General features: G+C 36.0%; 1 protein-coding gene across 6 annotated transcripts in view; it reads left to right on the top strand.

Annotated features, from left to right (window-relative positions):
* Positions 1 to 12,500, top strand: part of LOC135197013 (G-protein-signaling modulator 2-like) — a 533,720-nt gene that overhangs the window by 110,708 nt on the left and 410,512 nt on the right. Inside the window, exons 1-2 of one of the 6 annotated variants that reach the window (XM_064223912.1) lie at positions 6,032 to 7,051; positions 7,119 to 7,483. The exons of 3 other annotated variants lie outside the window; for them this stretch is intronic. The gene's annotated coding sequence lies outside the window, so the exon portion shown is untranslated. Of the gene's footprint in view, positions 1 to 6,031; positions 7,052 to 7,102; positions 7,484 to 12,500 lie in introns of those variants that run through there. 2 more of the 6 variants (XM_064223917.1, XM_064223914.1) reach the window with 2 other exon arrangements.

Here is a 12,500-nt window from a genome sequence, read left to right as displayed (position 1 = left end):
CAGCCGTAATAATATTTGGTTGAAAAAATGGTGCCAAGGAAGAAAAAACCGGAAAAAAAATCTTTCATATTGAATTCTAATATTATATCCCCTTAGGCTTTTAATCTCCAACCTCTCTCTCTCTCTCCTCTCTCCTCTCTCGTCTCGTCTTCTCTCTCTCTCTCTCTCTCTCTCTCTCTCTCTCTCTCTCTCTCCTCCGTGACGTGGGTTACTGTCGTAAATAGGAGGCCATCTGAATTTGCAATAATCTCCCATTGCCTTGTTTGGGACCGGATTCAGATTTAGGATTCGAACGCTGTCAGGTCGCAGGTGATTTTGTGTGCGCGCGCGCGCGTTTCTATGTGTGTTTTTGTGGTGTCTATGTTGGGGTACTGGAGGAGGGAGAGGGATGAGGGTTAGCATTTGCAAGGCTTAACTAATTTTGTTTGCATTCCGTAAATCGTAAGAATATACGTGTATGTATATTTCATTTACGGAAAGGATATATTTTCAGTCTTATGATTTTTTTTTGTCTGGACGTTTTCGATTAAGATCTGTGGGTTATATATATAATAATATATGTGTGTATATATATATTATATATATATATATATATATATATATATATATATATATATATATATATATATATATATATATATATAGTATATATATATGTATGTATATATAATATATATATATATATATATATATATATATATATATTTATTAAACCTATATGTCGATTTAGAGTATTTTAGAGTTATTTTTATTGAAACTTATAAGTCGATTAGAGTTATTTTTGCATTGACCGCTATGTCGATTTACAGGTATAAACCCCTATGGCGTTTTAGTTATAATTAAATTTACAAGTCGATTTAAAGTTATTTATTTATACATAAATCTCTAATTCGAAAGTCATGATATCTTGTATTACCGTGTGAGGATCACACACATATGTGATGTATGTGTATACACACACACACACACACACACACACATATATATATATATATATATATATATATATATATATATATATATATATATATATATATAGTATGTAAACCCTCATTTGACCCAAGGAAGGTTTCACCTAGGTTTCAAAACCTTCCCTGAAAAAACGGGTCGCCATATCTTAAAAACTAACCATAATCTTCTTGAAAATAATCTTGTTGTGTTTCTCACATCCAAATTACCCTGGGGATAAATCTTGGAACTAACCTAACTTAACCTAGGGTCAATGCAAAAAATGAGAACAAAGTTCCCTCAAGGAAATTAGGCGTACCTAGAATTTCTATTTATGTAAATAGTATCAGTTTTAGCTCAACGGTTTTGTAATCTGTCTTGCCTATTGTTTCCTCTAATTGCTTTGTTTTGAAATAATGGTTTTTAATTATGACAGTTCTGAATTCCCTCCTTTCCATTGAATGCATTCAGTGTCGTTTTATTCATGTCTTTTATGCGAAATGCAATTCTACTCTTCAGAATATCCTTCAGTCGTTTTGGCTCGGAATCTGCTTCACGTTTCGGTCATGTTTTATTTATTTCGTAATAGAATTTATTTGATAAAATTTGCATGGATAGGATATTTGAATAATGGCATTTTTATTGTCGTAGAATATGTGTGAGTACAGTATACCAATTGCAGTTTGAAAGAGACTACCTCATCGGTTTATCATAATATATTTCCATAATAACGTTTTTGTTTCAAGGTTGTAGTTCTGTTCATAAAACATGTGTAGACAGTCAGTGTGTTGTAGAAATAGACATATCGAAATGTATATAAAAGAGCACGTTTCTGCCAAATTCTTTAATTTTGTATAAAAACTAGCTTTCCTGGTGTGTTTTTTTTTATGAGTTGTGGAAATTTATGCTCGTGTTTTCAATCAGAGACAAGATCTGCTTCTTTTAGTTTTCTGTAAAAGAAATCGGTTGGAATGGCTGTGTCTGTCCGTCCGCACTTTTTCTGTCCGCCCTCAGATCTTAACAACTACTAAATAAATAAAAACTACTAAATGAAATGAAAACTACAAAGGCTGGAGGGCTGCAAATTAGTATTTAAATCATGTACCGTCCAATCATCAAGCATGCCAAATTGCAGCCCTCTAGCCCCAGTAGTTTTTTATTTTATTTAAGGTTAAAGTAAACCATACCTAATCTTGCTTCTGTCAACGATATAGTAAAGTCCACCACTGGGCCGTGGTGAAAGTTTCATGAGCCGCGGGTCATACAGCATTATACCGAGACCACTGGAAAATAGATCTATTATCGTTGGCCTTGATTATACGCTCTAGCGGCTGTACAGAAAACTCGATTACGCCGAAGAAACTTCGTCGCATTCTTTACTTGTTTATGAATTGTCGCTAATAAGAGAAAATCAAAGAAATTTCTGAGCATGATCGTCTGGCTCTTCTGGACGCAGTTCGGTGTTCAGAGGTTCACACCAGGCTTTCAATTTCCCCTCAACGTCTTATCACACTTCTGGGCCGCCGGGGTGTTGGGGTCTGTGTTGGTATAAGGCCTGCTTATCGTAAGGCAACCTGCTAACCAGCCAGAAATCTACCTTTATTCCATTTGATTTGATTTCTGTATATTTTTGTTTCTCTTACTGTAGGTCAAGTCTTCATTCCCTGAAAACTTAACTATTTTTAAATTGTTAAAAAAATTGTTAAACTGTTAACTAACTTTACCAACGGTTTGGTCGCCGTCATTCCGCTCGAGGTGGATTTGAAATCCGTCAGGTTTGGTCGTCAAGTTGACGTGACGACCAATCTGACGGATTGTCATAACATATCACCGGCGGAGGGGGCGGGCGGGGGGAAGAGTTCCCCTGTTTGGAAATCCCCCGGGGGCATCTGATTGAAGGCACAGAACGGATATAGTTGTAATGAATTGCTGTTTTTTTTTTTTTTTTCCTGTAACATATTTTTTTAGTGGATTTAATTTTTTTAAATTTTCTTTTTACTGTGTAGTTCACTCTTTCAGTTTGATTTAGTAGAGCAGTTTTTATATATATATATATATATATATTATATTATATATATATATATATATATATATATATATAAAGGTGGTATTACCTTTATTTATACATAAAATCACGTTTTATATATTTCGTAAACAAGGTATCCTTATATATTTATATATATATATATATATATATATATATATATATATATATATATATATATATATATATATATATATATCTAATATATATATATATATATATATCTATATATATATATTCTATATATTATATATATTTTTATATTTATACATATATATATAATATATATATATATATATATATATATATATATGTGTGTGTGTGTGTGTGTGTGTGTGTGTGTGTGAGCCGGGTAGTGCCTGGCGGCAGGCAACCGTAAGCCGGCATTGTTTGAACCCTAATATCATCGTTATTTTTCATCGTAGAAGAAAAGTAAGAGCATATTTGAGAATAAGATTTTCAATGTTCCTACAACTAATATTAGAGCCGTTACCACGGCCGGATATCCGGCCGGATACTGTGATCAAAACGACACCCGGTTGGAAACCATCCCATAAAATCATCGTTAATTTCCATCGCAGAAGAAAAGTAAAGTATAATTCTAATATTCGTGAAAAGTTCTATCAGAATAATGCTTTTTTTTTCTCTATGAATATATACTTTTTTTTATTCAATTCGTACATTTTAAGGCAGCCCTATGGAATTCTGGTTTTTAACGGCAAGTTCTTCTTTTTTTTTTTTTTTTTTTTTTTTTAACACTTTTAACTTATAAATATGGTTAATATTTGTCGTAATGTATTTATATATATGATTATTTAAAACAATGCATAACTTATACATATGGCACTAATGGTAGCTCTTTTTCTTTCTTTACTATTGACTGATATAGTACAATAATAAGTGAATGACATTTCGTGTAAACATCGATTCCCCTATTGTAGATTAATCCGGTATTAGCGATTTTTCTGGTGGCTTGGTCACAAGCAATTCGCTCTTCGTGCTTCAGTAAACGCAGTACAGTGACCTTCTGCTCTCCAGGGAAGGTCACTTGGCATGCCCTTTCTTTGCGCTTTCATGGTCATCGTTTTCTCCCTTAGTCAGGGGCAAGAGAGAGAGATAAGAGTTAGGCCCTCCTTCTCTATCTTATTTTTTTTTCACCTTTTCTTTCCCTTTTTAGAAGGTAAGAGAAGGAATTTCTGGGTTGCTGCTAGATGGTCCTTCACACAAGGAAATATTATTATTATTATTATTATTATTATTATTATTATTATTATTATTATTATTGAATATTATAGCTGTTTCAACTCTATTTAATTTATATAAAATCTTCTCAATTCTTCTTATCGACACGTCAGAGGAAATAAACCTAAGACAACTGAAATCTTTTTATGGTCTTAGGAAACCTGATATAACATCTCCATGCTGATGAGAAAAAGATAATAAGAAGAACTGAGAACATTCTATATAATTTAAATGCCGTTGAAACAGCTGTAATATTCAATGCTACTGCCCTCAGAGAAGGCCTCCTTACTTATTATTATTATTATTATTATTATTATTATTATTATTATTATTATTATTATTATTATTATTATTTCATTGAATAGAATGAAGTTAACTATGGTGCATCACAATGCCGTGACCGGAGATAATGGGATAAAAACCACTATAGTGTGTATGAGACTGTATTGTTTTGCATTTTGAAAACTTCAGTCTCATATACATTTATTATTATTATTATCATTGGATAAACAAATTCACATTTATGTGAGTCCAAATATTTTTAAACATACACAACTGTGGATTTGTTTCGCCGTTTCAAAACTCATGCTACTGTTAGTATTTTCTGATTATTATTATTGTTATTATTATTATTATTATTATTATTATTATTATTATTATTATTGTTATCCAAAAACAAACAGTCATTGTGAACAACCTCGAAGGCTATAAGAAAAGTTAAATGGCGAAGGATGGGAATAATCAGTATATAACACGCCTTTTTTAAAAATCTTACTGACACTGGATTTTCTTCTACTACAACTACTACTACTACTACTACTACTACTACTACTACTACTACTACTACTACTACCACCACCTTGTCCGATATATAGGTTTCGTATTATATGTAAACGTTTTACGAAACAGTATTTGAAATTTGGCTTGAAATGTTTCCCTTTAGGGTAGCTGCTGCTTTGTACCATCAAAGACCAAATATTTTGGATATCTTCGTTTGGATATCTCTTTGTTATTATCATTAGTAATGTTAATGTTGTGGTTGTTTTCAGTATTTATTTTAATGGAAAAACAAATCAGTATTTATTTAGTATTTAGTATTTAAATCAGTATTTATTTTAATGGAGAAACAATTATACATAAAAATAACTGTGGGTTTGTTCATTTCAAGACTCAAGCTATCGGGAGTATTTTTTTTATTATTATTATGTCAACTACGACTGCTATAATAAGTGTTAGTTTATTCCTTACACAATAAGCGGATATCTGTGCTCTTTTGGTCTGTTGTCTGTCTGTTATCGGTCTTATACAGCCACAGCCAAAGCTCTCAGTCAGTGCCATAGAAAACGATATCGTCGTATCGGCCTTCCTTCCTTCCCTTCCTGCCCGAGCGAATATATATACTATATGAGAGTTAAATATTCGAGTTCCCAATTTATGCGCTAACCTTCATTGCCGCCATCGTTCAACTTGAACCCCTTCCCCTCACTTCTCCATTCCCCTCACCCTTCTCTCTCGGTGGCCCCTCACTCTTCCTCTTTTTTTTTTCCCCCGGTCCCTCTCCCATCCTCCATCTCAAGTCCTGAAGTGCCCATCCACCCCCCACCCCCACCCACTCCTCTTCCTCCGGGCTTTTGGGGAAGGAGAGGTAGGAAGGAGGTCGGTGTTGTAGGTTGTTGGTTGGGTCTCTGGGACCGAGAGAGAGAGAGAGAGAGAGAGAGAGAGAGAGAGAGAGAGAGAGAGGCACTCTTGAGGCCTGGCTGGCCCGAGACTCGCAGCTCGCCTCGCCTCGCAGGCTCGCACTCTCAGTCAGTTGAGGGCCGCACCCTTTAGCAGCGCGGACGTGTCGAGTAGCCGCTCCTGGCATCGTCGTGTGGTCTCGCTCACACGGGAACGAGGAGAAGAAGAAGAAGGCCTTTTCGTCTACTCTCTCCAGCCAGCCCTTCTGCTTCATCTCTGTTAGTCCAGTTGCTGCTCTGAGGAAGATTTGGTCTCGGAGCGCTCCCCTCCCTCCAGAGGTTCTTTGAAGTCGCTTCTCTTTTGAGGTCCTCCTCGTACCACCACCCGCTGGGGCGTCGGTGTCTGACTCCACAGGTCGGGCAGTTCGAGCAGCGACGTTTTGGGTCAGTGTAGACGTTCGTTGATCACTGGAGTGCTGAGGGCCGAAGTAACTAAACGGTAAATAATCGTGTATTTTGGACCGTTGCTTTAAGGAGGACGTGACCAAAGGGCCCACCAGAAGGGCCAGGTGGGGGCGTTGCCTGACGCACTGCTGAACTACTAGGTTAGCACGGTGACCTCGGAGAAGAAACGTTTCCGAGATAGCGTCTCCTAAACGTTTCTTCTGGCAGGGAGAAAAATAATTGTCCGAAAAGTGAGGCTTGATCTTTTTTCCACCTTGATCCACTCTTCTCTTCTTGGAGGCAGCAGCCGTGTGTGGAGAAGCTCATTAGCACCTTCAAGCGAAGCCCGCCTTTCTTAATCTCACGCGGGCGTCAGAGACGCAAAGAGAGACGCATTTGATTAAAAGACTCAAAAGAAAAGAAAGAAATCTGTCCTTCTCGCCCTTTGGGCCTGGCAGCTTCAACAGAGCGTATTGCTAAGTAACATCATTTAAACCGGCTGAGGCAGAAGGAGTAATTTCGGGCAGAACAACCACAGACAGAGAGAGAGAGAGAGAGAGAGAGAGAGAGAGAGAGAGAGAGAGAGAGAGAGAGAGAGAGAGAGCTGTTCACCCATACATTAATTTTATCTCTAGGCAACAGTTGACGTTTTTTTGTTTTCCTCTCCACGTTTTATTTTCGGCTCGTCTCTCTCGAGGCACTGGGCTATTTGTTGAACCGAACCCTCTACAACGTTTTTCCCTTTTCGGCTCGTCTCTCTCGAGGCAGTGGGCTATTTGTTGAACCGAACCCTCTACAACGTATTGCTTGTTCTTATCATAAACAATACAAAGATTCGAACTGGATCAGTTCAAAACCTACAAGCAAGAGTAGGATACAAGTCAGCTGGGACGAACAGGATAGTCAGATAATAAAAGGTGGCATAGATAAAATCAAGTTCAAAAGAAAAAGTTTAGGACGACGAATAGGATACAACCCAATAGGATTCTGAAGGGACTCCTCAAAGCATCGTTTGTCAACGGTATTATAAACGGAGACGGATCCTTTCGTCCCCGCCCCCCTTCCCTCCGTGTCCATTGACACACAAGGCCGTCTGTCAGACCTCTTCCTCTGGGATTAGATACCCTCTGTAAGTAAGGATTTATCGTTTGGTCTCTTATATTTATTCCGATGTTTTACTAGTAATGTTTACTTTTATATTGTGTGTGTGTATATATATATATATATATATATATATATATATATATATATATATATATATATATATATATAATATATATATATATGATGTATGTATGTATGTATATGTATACCAGGAGAGTTTCAAATTTGGCTTTGTCTTTGTAATGTTCCTACAGATAAACAATGTATGGATGTTTGTTAAGTATCACACTATTCTCTCGTAATATAGCTATCATTAATGGGGCCCATCGGTTCTATATCAGAAACCTGGGATTTAAAATTTTTTCCATGTACAGTAAAAGGCCATTTTGAGTTTTCTTGATGTAACCCACTAATTCGATTAGTGATTATAAATTACAGTAAGTGAGAGAGAGAGAGAGAGAGAGAGATTTAATTTACATTACTGACAGTCTGTCTCCTGGAATCGGCGCCTTCTAGAACACTGTTCTTCTCGAGTTGAGATGGTGACGTCACTTGGTAAGCAAAACTATACCTCTGTGCCGATTTTTCTCAACTGTCGGTAAACCTCTCAACTGGAGAATATCTCCAGAATATATGAGTCTATATTGATAAATATGTGATTACCCTTTCCGATTACTTGGAGAGTAAGCCTACAAACTACTTTGTTGTTGTTCTTCTTTTGGGGGGTTAGGAAAGGTTTATTGAAAGAGCCTAAGAAGGTCGAAAAACGTGTTTCACGTTGAGGTAATGATACGGGAATTTTAGGATAGGACATTTATGATTTATTTATTAGAATGAAAATATGAAAAATAAATAATGTGCATGTTAAATAGTACAGAAAAATTATTTTAGTAAAATATAGCATATTTTTTTTAATTTTCGTTCGTGAAACAAGGCCCTATTTGATCGTAGATTTCAGCACGTTTTGATTTATGGTTAGTAATATAATTTACATGAGGGGGAAAATCTTGCACACGTTCCGAGTAAGCTGGAGGTCCGATCAGCCTTGTTTGAGATAACACACACAAACACACTCACACACGCATAAGCTCGCAAACCTTGGCACTTCCAACACCGACACACAAACAAACACAACTATTAATGGAACAATTTCACCTACATCTTCCACCTTCGTTGGCGGGGTAGGGATTTACCATGACATGAAGAGGGTTACTCTTCATTGGGAGTAACCTGTACGTATGCATCGAACATGAAGTATGAAAAGATATGGTTTTTGGTATTAGAAGAGTGCAGCTCTAGTAGCCGACCTCCTTAACCTTTCATAAAATTCTGGCGTCATATATTCAGGAGCGCCTCAGTGGCGTGGTTGGTTTGGTGTTTGCTTCTCACCTCGGTGGTCGCGGGTTTGATTCTCGGCCATTCCATTGAGGGGTGAGAGATGTGTATTTGTGGTGATAGAAGTTCACTCTCGACGTGGTTCGGAAGTCACGTAAAGCCGTTGGTCCCGATGCTGAATAACCACAGGTTCCATGCAACGTAAAAACACCATACAAACAAACATATATTTAGGCAATGCGTAGATAAGAGTTGTTACTGTAATATGACATATCTCATTTGTAATATCTCATTTCCTACACATTTTCCCTTGTTTCTTCCCTTGCAGAGTAGCTTTTTTTTCGCATCAGCTGTTGCTTAGTAGAGTTACATTACTATTGTCTCTTCCTCACATTTGTAAGCCCCACTAGAAATATTTTTAATTTTTTAGCATTTTGTTATTTTTTTCTCTTATTTTCATCCATTTCATTTCCATTTACGAGTATTTCTTATAAGTAAGAGGTAGTGCATCATTCTTGCATATTTATGTCATTTACTCGCATTTTAATCTTTTTACCTGTTTTTACTTTTATTCGTTTTTTATTTCCCCCCGTTATTGTGTACATTGTTTTTCCTAATTACGGGTCTGTGAATATTATTAATGATGCAACTTTTAATGGGAATAAGCCACCAGGAAACTCTGAGATTAATCATCGAGTAGACTGATGAATTCATATTGTCGAACTTTGAAGCTATGTGCTTTTTTTATTAGTATTTATTTTTCCTGTTCTAACTTTCCAACACTTGCAGAGTTTCAATTAATTAAAGGATATTGACATTGTAGCTGTAGCCATCGGGGGAGACTGCAGGCATAGGATTGAATTGAATACGGCTGTTAGTGAGAACCCGCCTTCAAAAGGCTCGTGAAAGGTTTTATGGGAAGTTTCATATGGTCCCTCTTTTTTTTGCTGATTATTAATATTAATTAATTATTGTTATTATGTATCATACACAAACATTTTTTCACGAGATTGTGAATTTCCCAGCGATCATTATTAATATTATTATTACGAGCTTGTTGCCACGCGCTGGAACCCGGAGCTGCTGGCTCCCCTACTGTCACGATCCACTACCAACCAAACCCCACCCTGGGTGGACAAACAGGTTTGCAGGAGGTGGGTAGATGTCTCCCATACCCTCTCGTTCTCCCCCTACGTACCCCTCTCCCGCCCTGGGCGGTCAAACCGGTTTGCAGGGAGGGAACTAAGAAGATCCACCCTGATTTTATAATAATAATAATTATTATTATTATTGATCATGTAAAGAGTCTTCTGTTCTTTATTTTTATATTCTCGTTCTGCAGGTAGGTGGTATAGAACATTTCCATAGGACATGGAAAGAAGTGTTATTTTTATTACCACTCCTGCATCGACAAAGTCGGGAACTACTTTATTTATCCCATATGTTTGCCCTTCTTCTATCTGTCTGTCTGTTTGCCCGTTTGTGTGTCTGTCACGCTTACTTTGTTATCGCCACTGCTTCTACACGGCTGAAGGGACTTCAGACAGACTTGGTACACTTGGTACACAGGTCCGGGAGCGAGTCTGTCTGTTATTAATACCAATGCATATATATATATATATATATATATATATATATGTATATATATATATATATATATAGATATATGCTTAAAAAAATCACTGTAGATGCACGCGACTTCATAATTAAGTGAATGCCACAGGAAAATAATAGTCAGAAATCCAATCGCTTTCGTCTTTGCTCAGACATCGTCAAGGAGTTAATGAAGTACAATTGGAGATAAAGGTCTCAGGTACAAAACAAGATCAAGAATACCAGATGGTTAATTGTCAAAAGGGTAAAAATTAAAAGAGATAATCCAGGATTATCGGATATCACACGGTCACAAACCTAACCGAAACTACAGTATCTTTACAGTCCAAAACATGTAAAAACTGAATATATTAATTTTGTTGCATATATTTATCTACAACTTTTTTCATAATGAAAGCATTAAGTTTAAATAAACCAAGACTTAAATTTAGAACATTTCTATTATTTGACTTGATGAAACAAGATTCAATGATATTCCTTTTAACTGTGTCATTACATGGGATTAAGGCTCTTGCTTGACTCCAGTTAATAGGATGGTCTAAATCTCTCATATGTACGAATAATGCATTCGATATTTGCCCAATTCTCACAGAATATTGATGTTGCTTGAGACGTTGTGAAAGAGATTTACCAGTCTGTCCGTAATAGACTTTATCACACTTTTTGCAAAGAATTTCATATATGCAGCCTGGAAGATCTTTAGGAGAATTTTTTATTATTAAACTCTTGACATTAATATTACTGAAAATAACATTTATGTTAAATAGCTTTAAAATTCTAGGAATATCTAAAAACCTTTCATCATAGGGTAATTTTAGAATGTTATGCTTACTAAATTCAAGTTTGTCATTAGTTGATTAAAATGTTTTTCTAGCTCTTTTCCATGCCACATCTATAAAAGTCCTTGGGTATTTAAGTTTCAATGCAATATCGTAAATAGTCTTAATTTCAGCGTCAATAAACTGCGGGCTACAGACACGTAAAGCCCTTAAGAACATCCCAGAAAAAACAGAGAATTTAACATTTTGATGGTGATTGGAGTAGTAATGAACATAAGAGGCAATGTTAGTTGATTTTCGAAAGACTGAAAAGGTGAAATTTCTATCATTTCTATGGACAGTTACATCAAGAAAATTCAAATTACAATTTCTTTCTTCCTCTACAGTAAATTTTATAGAAGGGACTAAATTATTGAGATTATTAAGGAATTCCTGGAGATTTTCGTGAACTGGCCTAATACAGAAGATATTATCCACATATCTAAACCAAATAACTTTTTGGGGCAAAATTCTTGGTAAGAGTTTTGTCTCAAAAAATTCCATGTAAATATTGCTGAGGACAGGAGATAAGGGATTACCCATAGCCATGCCAAACTTTTGTACAAAAAATTCCCCATTAAAACAAAATTTACTATCTTTGATACATAACCTTATAAGACTAATGAGGTTTGCTACACTTAAGGGAATGCCATGACGTTCTAATTCCTCCTCCTAATATTCAAGTATGTCATCTACAGGCACTTTTGTAAATAATATTTAGATATATATGATTTGACGGTCTTCAAGTACTCTCTCACTTTTTTATGAAGCATCTCCGTAGTGCTAATAGTAATACTAGTGTTGGATTGTTTGTATTTCATGTTTTCAAGATTGCCATATATTGTGGAAAATATGAGGGCATGTTCTTATGCCTGGTTCTTCATATTTTCAATTTCAAATTGAGAGAGGCCATTTGCGTGTATATCCCCTTTATGTTTATAGAAAGTAGTTGTTACTATATTACAGATAAGCATAGACGCTCATTATGTTTTGTATTAGGCTTGGGCCACGCAGCTTCATCCCGAAATTTAATGCCTACGAATTTGCAATGAACCTCGGGAACTGGGTATGGGTCACATTGACGCCCTTTTAGCTAAGCAAGTGCGTGAATGAATGAACCGAGTCTGGTTAGTATCTACGTTGTATGTCCGTGTTCAAAAACCGCTTTGTGAACTGATGAAATAAGTGACAGGCATTCGCGTTGCCTGTTTGTACCTAATTTGTTACAGCAACGGAAATCAAATATATGTCCATTCTAAAACCATGATTCGATGA

Source organism: Macrobrachium nipponense, chromosome 18, assembly GCF_015104395.2.
Source record: "Macrobrachium nipponense isolate FS-2020 chromosome 18, ASM1510439v2, whole genome shotgun sequence".
Classification (NCBI taxonomy): Eukaryota; Metazoa; Arthropoda; class Malacostraca; order Decapoda; family Palaemonidae; genus Macrobrachium; species Macrobrachium nipponense.
The sequence above is the reverse complement of the archived record's forward strand: the minus strand, read 5'-3'. Positions and strand labels throughout refer to the sequence as shown.